Consider the following 15,731-nt stretch of genomic DNA (forward strand, 5'->3'; position numbering starts at 1 on the left):
CAATAAACATAGCTTCGCTCTTTCATTCAACGTCAACAGATACAAACATTCATTGAAAAAACAAACTATATTCATTCAATGAAACAAACGTTGTTCGTTGCTTCAATGAGTTGAGCTTCTCCCATTCCTTCAATGCCTCAAGCTTAACTCATTCATTGTAAGAAACAAAATGTATTCGTTCAATTGTTGAATTCAGCTTCAAACATACATTCAATGAATCAAACGTTTTTCATTGATTCAATGAAACAAACTTAACTCCTTCTTTGTAAGAAACAAAATGTATTCGTTCAATTGTTGAACTAAGCCTCAAACATACATTCAATGAATCAAACGTTTTTCATTGATTCAATGAAACAAACTGCACGAGATGATTCAATGATTGGAACTTCTCTCTTTCATTCAATGTCTCCAGCGTCAGACATTTATTGACAGAAACAAACTGTATTCATTCATTCAATGAAACAAACGTTATTCATTGATTCAATGAGTTGAGCTTCTCTCATTCATTAAATGCCTCAAGCTTCACTCAATCAGTGAAAGAAACAAATCGTATTCGTTCAATTGTTGTATGAAACATCCATCATACTTTCAATGAATCAAACGTTTTTCATTGATTCAATGAAACAAACTGCCCGAGATGATTCAATAATTATTCCTTCTCTCTTTCATTCAATTTCTCCTGCTTAATCCATTCAATGAAAGAAACATCCCATATTCATTCATTCAATGTAAGAAACGTTCGTGTTTGGGTTAGGGTTAGGGTAAGCGTTAGGTTTAGGGTTCGGGTTAGGGTTAGTGTTAGGGTTAGGGTTAGAGTTAGGTTTAGGGTTAGGGTTAGGGTTAGGGTTAGGGTTAGGGCTTGGAATACGCTTACGGTTCGGGTTAGTATAGGGTCACCGTTAGGGTTAGTGTTAGGGTTACGGTTGTGTTAGGGTTAGGGTCAGGGTTAGGGTCAGGGTACAGGTCAGGGTTTGGTTTAGCTTTAGGGTTAGCTGCTCTCATTCATTCAATGCCTCGAGCTTAATTCATTCATTGAAAGAATCAAATTGTATTCCTTCAATTGTTGAATGAAACTGCAATGAACATAGCTCCGCTCTTTCATTCAATATCACCAGATAAAATCATTCATTGAAAGAAACTAACTACATTCATTCAATGAAACAAACGTTATTAATTGATTCAATGAGTTGAGCTTCTCTCGTTCATTCAATGACTCAAGCTTAACTCATTCATTGAAAGAAACAAAGTGTATTCATTCAATTGTTGAATGAAACATCCATCACACTTTCAATGAATCAAACGTTATTCATTGATTCAATCAAACAAACTGCACGAGATGATTCAATAATTATAGCTTCTCTCTTTCATTCAATGTCTCCAGCCAAATACATTCATTGAAGCAAACAAACTGTATTCATTCAATGAAACAAACGTCATTCATTGATTCAATGAGTTAAGCTTCTCTCATTCATTCAATGCCTCAAGCTTAACTCATTCATTGTAAGAAACAAAATGTAGTCGTTCAATTGTTGAATTAATATTCAAATATACATTCAATGATTCCACCGCTTTACATTGATTGAATCAACCTAACTGCAAGAGTTGATTCAATGATTCTTTTATTCAATGTGTCCAGCTCCATACATTCATTGACTCAAACAAACTGCATTCGTTCATTCAATGAAACAAACGTTATTCATAGCTTCGCTTCTCTCATTCATTCAATGCCTCAACTTAACTCATTCATTGTAAGAAACAAAATGTATTCGTTCAATTGTTGAATTAAGCCTCAAACATACATTCAATGAATCAAACGTTTTTCATTGATTCAATGAAACAAACTTCACGAGATGATTCAATGATTAGAACTCCTCTGTTGTATTCAATATCTCTAGCTTAATACATTCACTGAAAGAAACAAACTGTATTCATTCATTCAATGAACACACGTTATTCATTGATTAAATGAGTTGAGCTTCTCTCATTCATTCAATGCTTCAAGCTTAACTCATACATTGTAAGAAACAAAATGTATTCGTTCGATTGCTGAAGTAAGCCTCAAAAATACATTCAATGAATCAAACGTTTTTCATGGATTCAATGAAACAAACTTCACGAGATGATTCAATGATTAGAACTTCTCTCTTTCATTCATTGTCTCCAGCGTCAGACATTCATTGACAGAAACAAACTGTATTCATTCATTCAATGAAACAAACGTTATTCATTCATTCAATGAGTTGAGCTTCTCTCATTCATTCAATGCCTCAAGCTTAACTCAATCATTGGAAGAAACAAAATGTAGTCGTTCAATTGTTGTATGAAACATCCATCGTACTTTCAATGAATCAAACGTTGTTGATTGATTAAATGAAACAAACTGCACGAGGTGATTCAATAAACACAGCTTCGCTCTTTCATTCAATATCACCAGATAAAATCATTCATTGAATGAAACTAACTATATTCATTCATTGAAACAAACGTTATTCATTGATTCAATGAGTTGAGCTTCTCTTATTCATTCAATGCCTCAAGCTTAACTCAATCATTGAATGAAACAAACCGTATTCGTCCAATTGTTGAATGAAACATCCATCATACTTTTAATGAATCAAACGTTATTCATTGATTCAAACAAACTGCACGAGATGATTCAATAATTATAGCTTCTCTCTTTCATTCAATGTCTCCAGCCAAATACATTCATTGACAGAAAAAAACTATATCATTCAATGAAACAAACGTTATTCATTGATTCAATGAGTTGAGTTTCTCTCATTCTTTCAACGCCTCAAGCTTAACTGATTCATTCTAAGAAACAAAACGTAGTCGTTCAATTGTTGAATTAAGCTTCAAACATACATTCAGTGATTCAAACGCTTTTGATTGATTCAATGAAACAAACTGTACGAGATGATTCAATGATTAGAACTTCTCTCATTCATTCAATGTCTCCAGCTTAATACATTCAATGAAAGAAACATACTATATTCATTCATTCGTTGAAAGAAACGTTAGTGTTTGGTTTAGCGTTACTTTTAGGGTTAGGGTTAGGGTTAGTGTTAGGGTGAGGGTTAGGGAAAGAGTTAGGTTTAGGGTTAGGATTAGGGTTAGGGTTAGGGCTTGGGAAAGGCTTACGCTTAGGGTTAGGTTTAGGAACAACGTTAGAGTTAGTGTTAGAGTTACGGTTGTGTTAGGGTGAGGGTCAGGGTTAGGGTTAGGGTCAGGTTTAGGGTCAGGGGACTGGTCAGGCGTGAGTTTAGGTTTATGGTTAGCTGCTCTCATTCATTCAATGCCGCAAGCTTAACTCATTCATTGAAAGAATCAAATTGTATTCCTTCAATTGTTGAATGAAACTGCAATCATACATTGAAGAAATCCAACGTTCTTCATTGATTCAATGAAACAAACTGCACGAGTTGATTCAATAAACATAGCTTCGCTCTTTCATTCGACGTCACCAGATACAAACATTCATTGAAAAAACAAACTATATTCATTCAATGAAACAAACGTTGTTCATTGCTTCAATGAGTTGAGCTTCTCTCATTCCTTCAATGCCTCAAGCTTAACTCATTCATTGTAAGAAACAAAATGTATTCGTTCAATTGTTGAATTAAGCCTCAAACATACATTCAATGAATCAAACGTTTTTCATTGATTCAATGAAACAAACTTCACGAGATGATTCAATGATTAGAACTCCTCTGTTGTATTCAATATCCCTAGCTTAATACAGTCACTGAAAGAAACAAACTATATTCATTCATTCAATGAACAAACGTTATTCATTGATTAAATGAGTTGAGCTTCTCTCATTCATTCAATGCTTCAAGCTTAACTCATACATTGTAAGAAACAAAATGTATTCGTTCGATTGCTGAATTAAGCCTCATACATTCAATGAATGAAACGTTTTTCATTGATTCAATGAAACAAACTTAACTCATTCTTTGTAAGAAACAAAATGTATTCGTTCGATTGCTGAATTCAGCCTCAAACATACATTCAATGAATGAAACGTTTTTCATTGATTCAATGAAACAAACTGCACGAGATGATTCAATGATTAGAACCTCTCTCTTTCATTCATTGTCTCCAGCGTCAGACATTCATTGACAGAAACAAACTGTATTCATTCATTCAATGAAACAAACGTTATTCATTCATTCAATGAGTTGAGCTTCTCTCATTCATTCAATGCCTCAAGCTTAACTCATTCATTGTAAGAAACAAAATGTAGTCGTTCAATTGTTGAATTAAGCTTCAAACATACATTCAATGAAACAAACTGCGAGAGATAAACATACCTCCGATCTTTCATTCAATGTCTTCAGCCATACCATTCGTTGAAAGAAACAAACTGTATTCATTCAATGAAACAAACGTCATTCATTGATTCAATGAGTTGAGCTTCTCTCATTCTTTCAATGCCTCAGGCTTAACTCATTCATTGTAAGAAACAAAATGTAGTCGTTCAATTGTTGAATTAAGCTTCAAACATACATTCAATGATTCAAACGCTTTTCATTGATTGAATCAAACAAACTGCAAGAGTTGATTCAATGATTAGAACTTCTCTCTTTTATTCAATGTGTCCAGCTCCATACATTCATTGACTCAAACAAACTGCATTCGTTCATTCAATGAAACAAACGTTATTCATAGCTTCGCTTCTCTCATTCATTCAATGCCTCAACTTAACTCATTCATTGTAAGAAACAAAATGTATTCGTTCAATTGTTGAATTAAGCCTCAAACATACATTCAATGAATCAAACGTTTTTCATTGATTCAATGAAACAAACTTCACGAGATGATTCAATGATTAGAACTCATCTGTTGTATTCAATATGTCTAGCTTAATACAGTCACAGAAAGAAACAAACTGTATTCATTCATTCAATGAACGAACGTTATTCATTGATTCAATGAGTTGTGCTTCTCTCATTCATTCAATGCTTCAAGCTTAACTCATACATTGTAAGAAACAAAATGTATTCGTTCGATTGCTGAATTAAGCCTCAAACATACATTCAATGAATCAAACGTTTTTCATTGATTCAATGAAACAAACTTAACTCATTCTTTGTAAGAAACAAAATGTATTCGTTCGATTGCTGAATTAAGCCTCAAACATACATTCAATGAATGAAACGTTTTTCATTGATTCAATGAAACAAACTGCACGAGATGATTCAATGATTAGAACTTCTCTCTTTCATTCATTGTCTCCAGCGTCAGACATTCATTCACAGAAACAAACTGTATTCATTCATTCAATGAAACAAACGTTATTCATTCATTCAATGAGTTGAGCTTCTCTCATTCATTCAATGCCTCAAGCTTAACTCAATCATTGGAAGAAACAAAATGTAGTCGTTCAATTGTTGTATGAAACATCCATCGTACGTTCAAACGTTGTTGATTGATTAAATGAAACAAACTGCACGAGGTGATTCAATAAACACAGCTTCGCTCTTTCATTCAATATCACCAGATAAAATCATTCATTGAATGAAACTAACTATATTCATTCATTGAAACAAACGTTATTCATTGATTCAATGAGTTGAGCTTCTCTTATTCATTCAATGCCTCAAGCTTAACTCAATCATTGAATGAAACAAACCGTATTCGTCCAATTGTTGAATGAAACATCCATCATACTTTTAATGAATCAAACGTTATTCATTGATTCAAACAAACTGCACGAGATGATTCAATAATTATAGCTTCTCTCTTTCATTCAATGTCTCCAGCCAAATACATTCATTGACAGAAAAAAACTATATCATTCAATGAAACAAACGTTATTCATTGATTCAATGAGTTGAGTTTCTCTCATTCTTTCAACGCCTCAAGCTTAACTCATTCATTCTAAGAAACAAAACGTAGTCGTTCAATTGTTGAATTAAGCTTCAAACATACATTCAGTGATTCAAACGCTTTTGATTGATTCAATGAAACAAACTGTACGAGATGATTCAATGATTAGAACTTCTCTCATTCATTCAATGTCTCCAGCTTAATACATTCAATGAAAGAAACATACTATATTCATTCATTCGTTGAAAGGAACGTTAGTGTTTGGTTTAGCGTTAATTTTAGGGTTAGGGTTAGGGTTAGTGTTAGGGTGAGGGTTAGGGTTAGAGTTAGGTTTGGGGTTAGGATTAGGGTTAGGGTTAGGGCTTGGGAAAGGCTTACGCTTAGGGTTAGGTTTAGGAACAACGTTAGAGTTAGTGTTAGAGTTACGGTTGTGTTAGGGTTAGGGTCAGGGTTAGGGTTAGGGTCAGGTTTAGGGTCAGGGGACTGGTCAGGCTTGAGTTTAGGTTTATGGTTAGCTGCTCTCATTCATTCAATGCCGCAAGCTTAACTCATTCATTGAAAGAATCAAATTGTATTCCTTCAATTGTTGAATGAAACTGCAATCATACATTGAAGAAATCCAACGTTCTTCATTGATTCAATGAAACAAACTGCACGAGTTGATTCAATAAACATAGCTTCGCTCTTTCATTCGACGTCACCAGATACAAACATTCATTGAAAAAACAAACTATATTCATTCAATGAAACAAACGTTGTTCGTTGCTTCAATGAGTTGAGCTTCTCTCATTCCTTCAATGCCTCAAGCTTAACTCATTCATTGTAAGAAATAAAATGTATTCGTTCAATTGTTGAATTAAGCCTCAAACATACATTCAATGAATCAAACGTTTTTCATTGATTCAATGAAACAAACTTCACGAGATGATTCAATGATTAGAACTCCTCTGTTGTATTCAATATCCCTAGCTTAATACAGTCACTGAAAGAAACAAACTATATTCATTCATTCAATGAACAAACGTTATTCATTGATTAAATGAGTTGAGCTTCTCTCATTCATTCAATGCTTCAAGCTTAACTCATACATTGTGAGAAACAAAATGTATTCGTTCGATTGCTGAATTAAGCCTCATACATTCAATGAATGAAACGTTTTTCATTGATTCAATGAAACAAACTTAACTCATTCTTTGTAAGAAACAAAATGTATTCGTTCGATTGCTGAATTCAGCCTCAAACATACATTCAATGAATGAAACGTTTTTCATTGATTCAATGAAACAAACTGCACGAGATGATTCAATGATTAGAACTTCTCTCTTTCATTCATTGTCTCCAGCGTCAGACATTCATTGACAGAAACAAACTGTATTCATTCATTCAATGAAACAAACGTCATTCATTGATTCAATGAGTTGAGCTTCTCTCATTCATTCAATGCCTCAAGCTTAACTCATTCATTGTAAGAAACAAAATGTAGTCGTTCAATTGTTGAATTAAGCTTCAAACATACATTCAATGAAACAAACTGCGAGAGATAAACATACCTCCGATCTTTCATTCAATGTCTTCAGCCATACCATTCGTTGAAAGAAACAAACTGTATTCATTCAATGAAACAAACGTCATTCATTGATTCAATGAGTTGAGCTTCTCTCATTCTTTCAATGCCTCAAGCTTAACTCATTCATTGTAAGAAACAAAATGTAGTCGTTTAATTGTTGAATTAAGCTTCAAACATACATTCAATGATTCAAACGCTTTTCATTGATTGAATCAAACAAACTGCAAGAGTTGATTCAATGATTAGAACTTCTCTCTTTTATTCAATGTGTCCAGCTCCATACATTCATTGACTCAAACAAACTGCATTCGTTCATTCAATGAAACAAACGTTATTCATAGCTTCGCTTCTCTCATTCATTCAATGCCTCAACTTAACTCATTCATTGTAAGAAACAAAATGTATTCGTTCAATTGTTGAATTAAGCCTCAAACATACATTCAATGAATCAAACGTTTTTCATTGATTCAATGAAACAAACTTCACGAGATGATTCAATGATTAGAACTCCTCTGTTGTATTCAATATCCCTAGCTTAATACAGTCACTGAAAGAAACAAACTATATTCATTCATTCAATGAACGAACGTTATTCATTGATTCAATGAGTTGTGCTTCTCTCATTCATTCAATGCTTCAAGCTTAACTCATACATTGTAAGAAACAAAATGTATTCGTTCGATTGCTGAATTAAGCCTCAAACATACATTCAATGAATCAAACGTTTTTCATTGATTCAATGAAACAAACTTAACTCATTCTTTGTAAGAAACAAAATGTATTCGTTCGATTGCTGAATTAAGCCTCAAACATACATTCAATGAATGAAACGTTTTTCATTGATTCAATGAAACAAACTGCACGAGATGATTCAATGATTGGAACTTCTCTCTCTCATTCAATGTCTCCAGCGTCACACATTTATTGACAGAAACAAACTGTATTCATTCATTCAATGAAACAAACGTTATTCATTGATTCAATGAGTTGAGCTTCTCTCATTCATTCAATGCCTCAAGCTTAACTCATTCATTGAAAGAATCAAATTGTCTTCCTTCAATTGTTGAATAAAACTGCAATCATACATTGAATGAATCCAACGTTATTCATTGATTCAATGAAATAAACTGCACGAGATGATTCAATAAACATAGCTTCGCTCTTTCATTCAACGTCAACAGATACAAACATTCATTGAAAAAACAAACTATATTCATTCAATGAAACAAACGTTGTTCGTTGCTTCAATGAGTTGAGCTTCTCCCATTCCTTCAATGCCTCAAGCTTAACTCATTCATTGTAAGAAACAAAATGTATTCGTTCAATTGTTGAATTCAGCTTCAAACATACATTCAATGAATCAAACGTTTTTCATTGATTCAATGAAACAAACTTAACTCCTTCTTTGTAAGAAACAAAATGTATTCGTTCAATTGTTGAACTAAGCCTCAAACATACATTCAATGAATCAAACGTTTTTCATTGATTCAATGAAACAAACTGCACGAGATGATTCAATGATTGGAACTTCTCTCTCTCATTCAATGTCTCCAGCGTCACACATTTATTGACAGAAACAAACTGTATTCATTCATTCAATGAAACAAACGTTATTCATTGATTCAATGAGTTGAGATTCTCTCATTCATTAAATGCCTCAAGCTTCACTCAATCAGTGAAAGAAACAAATCGTATTCGTTCAATTGTTGTATGAAACATCCATCATACTTTCAATGAATCAAACGTTTTTCATTGATTCAATGAAACAAACTGCCCGAGATGATTCAATAATTATTCCTTCTCTCTTTCATTCAATTTCTCCTGCTTAATCCATTCAATGAAAGAAACATCCCATATTCATTCATTCAATGTAAGAAACGTTCGTGTTTGGGTTAGGGTTAGGGTAAGCGTTAGGTTTAGGGTTCGGGTTAGGGTTAGTGTTAGGGTTAGGGTTAGAGTTAGCTTTAGGGTTAGGGTTAGGGTTAGGGTTAGGGTTAGGGCTTGGAATACGCTTACGGTTCGGGTTAGTATAGGGTCACCGTTAGGGTTAGTGTTAGGGTTACGGTTGTGTTAGGGTTAGGGTCAGGGTTAGGGTCAGGGTACAGGTCAGGGTTTGGTTTAGCTTTAGGGTTAGCTGCTCTCATTCATTCAATGCCTCGAGCTTAACTCATTCATTGAAAGAATCAAATTGTATTCCTTCAATTGTTGAATGAAACTGCAATGAACATAGCTCCGCTCTTTCATTCAATATCACCAGATAAAATCATTCATTGAAAGAAACTAACTACATTCATTCAATGAAACAAACGTTATTAATTGATTCAATGAGTTGAGCTTCTCTCGTTCATTCAATGACTCAAGCTTAACTCATTCATTGAAAGAAACAAAGTGTATTCATTCAATTGTTGAATGAAACATCCATCACACTTTCAATGAATCAAACGTTATTCATTGATTCAATCAAACACACTGCACGAGATGATTCAATAATTATAGCTTCTCTCTTTCATTCAATGTCTCCAGCCAAATACATTCATTGAAACAAACAAACTGTATTCATTCAATGAAACAAACGTCATTCATTGATTCAATGAGTTAAGCTTCTCTCATTCATTCAATGCCTCAAGCTTAACTCATTCATTGTAAGAAACAAAATGTAGTCGTTCAATTGTTGAATTAATATTCAAATATACATTCAATGATTCAAGCGCTTTTCATTGATTGAATCAAACTAACTGCAAGAGTTGATTCAATGATTCTTTTATTCAATGTGTCCAGCTCCATACATTCATTGACTCAAACAAACTGCATTCGTTCATTCAATGAAACAAACGTTATTCATAGCTTCGCTTCTCTCATTCATTCAATGCCTCAACTTAACTCATTCATTGTAAGAAACAAAATGTATTCGTTCAATTGTTGAATTAAGCCTCAAACATACATTCAATGAATCAAACGTTTTTCATTGATTCAATGAAACAAACTTCACGAGATGATTCAATGATTAGAACTCCTCTGTTGTATTCAATATCTCTAGATTAATACATTCACTGAAAGAAACAAACTGTATTCATTCATTCAATGAACACACGTTATTCATTATTTAATGAGTTGAGATCCTCTCATTCATTCAATGCTTCAAGCTTAACTCATACATTGTAAGAAACAAAATGTATTCGTTCGATTGCTGAAGTAAGCCTCAAAAATACATTCAATGAATCAAACGTTTTTCATTGATTCAATGAAACAAACTTCACGAGATGATTCAATGATTAGAACTTCTCTCTTTCATTCATTGTCTCCAGCGTCAGACATTCATTGACAGAAACAAACTGTATTCATTCATTCAATGAAACAAACGTTATTTATTCATTCAATGAGTTGAGCTTCTCTCATTCCTTCAATGCCTCAAGCTTAACTCATTCATTGTAAGAAACAAAAAGTATTCGTTCAATTGTTGAATTCAGCTTCACATATACATTCAATGAATCAACCGTTTTTCATTGATTCAATGAAACAAACTTAACTCATTCTTTTTAAGAAACAAAATGTATTCGTTCAATTGTTGAATTAAGCCGCAAACATACATTCAATGAATCAAACGTTTTTCATTGATTCAATGAAACAAACTGCACGAGATGATTCAATGATTGGAACTTCTGTCTTTCATTCAATGTCTCCAGCGTCAGACATTTATTGACAGAAACAAACTGTATTCATTCATTCAATGAAACAAACGTTATTCATTGATTCAATGAGTTGAGCTTCTCTCATTCATTAAATGCCTCAAGCTTCACTCAATCAGTGAAAGAAACAAACCGTATTCGTTCAATTGTTGTATGAAACATCCATCATACTTTCAATGAATCAAACGTTATTCATTGATTCAATGAAACAAACTGCCCGAGTTGATTCAATAATTATTCCTTCTCTCTTTCATTCAATTTCTCCTGTTTAATCCATTCAATGAAAGAAACATCCCATATTCATTCATTCAATGTAAGAAACGATCGTGTTCGGGTTAGGGTTAGGGTTAGCGTTAAGTTTAGGGTTCGGGTTAGGGTTAGTGTTAGGGTTAGGGTTAGAGTTAGGTTTAGGGTTAGGGTTAGGGTTAAGGTTCGGGTTAGGGCTTGGAATACGCTTACGGTTCGGGTTAGTATAGGGTCACCGTTAGGGTTAGTGTTAGGGTTACGGTTGTGTTAGGGTTAGGGTCAGGGTTAGGGTCAGGGTACAGGTCAGGGTTTGGTTTAGGTTTAGGGTTAGCTGCTCTCATTCATTCAATGCCTCGAGCTTAACTCATTCATTGAAAGAATCAAATTGTATTCCTTCAATTGTTGAATGAAACTGCAATGAACATGGCTCCGCTCTTTCATTCAATATCACCAGATAAAATCATTCATTGAAAGAAACTAACTACATTCATTCAATGAAACAAACGTTATTCATTGATTCAATGAGTTGAGCTTCTCTCGTTCATTCAATGACTCAAGCTTAACTCAATCATTGAAAGAAACAAAGTGTATTCGTTCAATTGTTGAATGAAACATCCATCACACTTTCAATGTATCAAACGTTATTCATTGATTCAATCAAACAAACTGCACGAGATGATTCAATAATTATAGCTTCTCTCTTTCATTCAATGTCTCCAGCCAAATACATTCATTGAAACAAACAAACTGTATTCATTCAATGAAACAAACGTCATTCATTGATTCAATGAGTTAAGCTTCTCTCATTCATTCAATGCCTCAAGCTTAACTCATTCATTGTAAGAAACAAAATGTAGTCGTTCAATTGTTGAATTAAGCTTCAAACATACATTCAATGTTTCAACCGCTTTTCATTGATTGAATCAAACTAACTGCAAGAGTTGATTCAATGATTAGAACTTCTCTCTTTTATTCAATGTGTCCAGCTCCATACATTCATTGACTCAAACAAACTGCATTCGTTCATTCAATGAAACAAACGTTATTCATAGCTTCGCTTCTCTCATTCATTCAATGCCTCAAGCTTAACTCATTCATTGTAAGAAACAAAATGTAGTCGTTCAATTGTTGAATTAAGCCTCAAACATACATTCAATGAATCAAACGTTTTTCATTGATTGAATGAAACAAACTTCACGAGATGATTCAATGATTAGAACTCCTCTGTTGTATTCAATATCTCTAGCTTAATACAGTCACAGAAAGAAACAAACTGTATTCATTCATTCAATGAACAAACGTTATTCATTGATTCAATGAGTTGAGCTTCTCTCATTCATTCAATGCTTCAAGCTTAACTCATACATTGTAAGAAACAAAATGTATTCGTTCGATTGCTGAATTAAGACTCAAACATACATTCAATGAATGAAACGTTTTTCATTGATTCAATGAAACAAACTGCACGAGATGATTCAATGATTAGAACTTCTCTCTTTCATTCAATGTCTCCAGCCTCAGACGTTCATTGACAGAAACAAACTGTATTCATTCATTCAATGAAACAAACGTTATTTATTCATTCAATGAGTTGAGCTTCTCTCATTCATTCACTGCCTCAAGCTTAACTCAATCATTGGAAGAAACAAAATGTAGTCGTTCAATTGTTTTATGAAACATCCATCGTACTTTCAATGAATCAAACGTTGTTGATTGATTAAATGAAACAAACTGCACGAGGTGATTCAAGAAACACAGCTTCGCTCTTATATTCAATATCACCAGATAAAATCAATCATTGAATGAAACTAACTATATTCATTCATTGAAACAAACGTTATTCATTGATTCAAACAAACTGCACGAGATGATTCAATAATTATAGCTTCTCTCTTTCATTCAATGTCTCCAGCCAAATACATTCATTGACAGAAAAAAACTATATCCTTCAATGAAACAAATGTTATTCATTGATTCAATGAGTTGAGTTTCTCTCATTCTTTCAACGCCTCAAGCTTAACTGATTCATTCTAAGAAACAAAACGTAGTCGTTCAATTGTTGAATTAAGCTTCAAACATACATTCAGTGATTCAAACGCTTTTGATTGATTCAATGAAACAAACTGTACGAGATGATTCAATGATTAGAACTTCTCTCATTCATTCAATGTCTCCAGCTTAATACATTCAATGAAAGAAACATACTATATTCATTCATTCGTTGAAAGAAACATTAGTGTTTGATTTAGCGTTACTTTTAGGGTTAGGGTTCGGGTTAGTGTTAGGGTGAGGGTTAGGGTTAGAGTTAGGTTTGGGGTTAGGATTAGGGTTAGGGTTAGGGCTTGGGAAAGGCTTACGCTTCGGGTTAGGTTTAGGGACAACGTTAGGGTTAGTGTTAGAGTTACGGTTGTGTTAGGGTTAGGGTCAGGGTTAGGGTTAGGGTCAGGTTTAGGGTCAGGGGACTGGTCAGGCTTTAGTTTAGGTTTAGGGTTAGCTGCTCTCATTCATTCAATGCCTCAAGCTTAACTCATTCATTGAAAGAATCAAATTGTCTTCCTTCAATTGTTGAATAAAACTGCAATCATACATTGAATGAATCCAACGTTATTCATTGATTCAATGAAACAAACTGCACGAGATGATTCAATAAACATAGCTTCGCTCTTTCATTCAACGTCAACAGATACAAACATTCATTGAAAAAACAAACTATATTCATTCAATGAAACAAACGTTGTTCGTTGCTTCAATGAGTTGAGCTTCTCCCATTCCTTCAATGCCTCATGCTTAACTCATTCATTGTAAGAAACAAAATGTATTCGTTCAATTGTTGAATTCAGCTTCAAACATACATTCAATGAATCAAACGTTTTTCATTGATTCAATGAGTTGAGCTTCACTCATTCATTAAATGCCTCAAGCTTCACTCAATCAGTGAAAGAAACAAATCGTATTCGTTCAATTGTTGTATGAAACATCCATCATACTTTCAATGAATCAAACGTTTTTCATTGATTCAATGAAACAAACTGCCCGAGATGATTCAATAATTATTCCTTCTCTCTTTCATTCAATTTCTCCTGCTTAATCCATTCAATGAAAGAAACATCCCATATTCATTCATTCAATGTAAGAAACGTTCGTGTTTGGGTTAGGGTTAGGGTAAGCGTTAGGTTTAGGGTTCGGGTTAGGGTTAGTGTTAGGGTTAGGGTTAGAGTTAGCTTTAGGGTTAGGGTTAGGGTTAGGGTTAGGGTTAGGGCTTGGAATACGCTTACGGTTCGGGTTAGTATAGGGTCACCGTTAGGGTTAGTGTTAGGGTTACGGTTGTGTTAGGGTTAGGGTCAGGGTTAGGGTCAGGGTACAGGTCAGGGTTTGGTTTAGCTTTAGGGTTAGCTGCTCTCATTCATTCAATGCCTCGAGCTTAACTCATTCATTGAAAGAATCAAATTGTATTCCTTCAATTGTTGAATGAAACTGCAATGAACATAGCTCCGCTCTTTCATTCAATATCACCAGATAAAATCATTCATTGAAAGAAACTAACTACATTCATTCAATGAAACAAACGTTATTAATTGATTCAATGAGTTGAGCTTCTCTCGTTCATTCAATGACTCAAGCTTAACTCATTCATTGAAAGAAACAAAGTGTATTCATTCAATTGTTGAATGAAACATCCATCACACTTTCAATGAATCAAACGTTATTCATTGATTCAATCAAACACACTGCACGAGATGATTCAATAATTATAGCTTCTCTCTTTCATTCAATGTCTCCAGCCAAATACATTCATTGAAACAAACAAACTGTATTCATTCAATGAAACAAACGTCATTCATTGATTCAATGAGTTAAGCTTCTCTCATTCATTCAATGCCTCAAGCTTAACTCATTCATTGAAAGAATCAAATTGTCTTCCTTCAATTGTTGAATAAAACTGCAATCATACATTGAATGAATCCAACGTTATTCATTGATTCAATGAAATAAACTGCACGAGATGATTCAATAAACATAGCTTCGCTCTTTCATTCAACGTCAACAGATACAAACATTCATTGAAAAAACAAACTATATTCATTCAATGAAACAAACGTTGTTCGTTGCTTCAATGAGTTGAGCTTCTCCCATTCCTTCAATGCCTCAAGCTTAACTCATTCATTGTAAGAAACAAAATGTATTCGTTCAATTGTTGAATTCAGCTTCAAACATACATTCAATGAATCAAACGTTTTTCATTGATTCAATGAAACAAACTTAACTCCTTCTTTGTAAGAAACAAAATGTATTCGTTCAATTGTTGAACTAAGCCTCAAACATACATTCAATGAATCAAACGTTTTTCATTGATTCAATGAAACAAACTGCACGAGATGATTCAATGATTGGAACTTCTC

Source organism: Chiloscyllium punctatum, chromosome 4 (assembly GCF_047496795.1).
Source record: "Chiloscyllium punctatum isolate Juve2018m chromosome 4, sChiPun1.3, whole genome shotgun sequence".
NCBI classification, from domain to species: domain Eukaryota; kingdom Metazoa; phylum Chordata; class Chondrichthyes; order Orectolobiformes; family Hemiscylliidae; genus Chiloscyllium; species Chiloscyllium punctatum.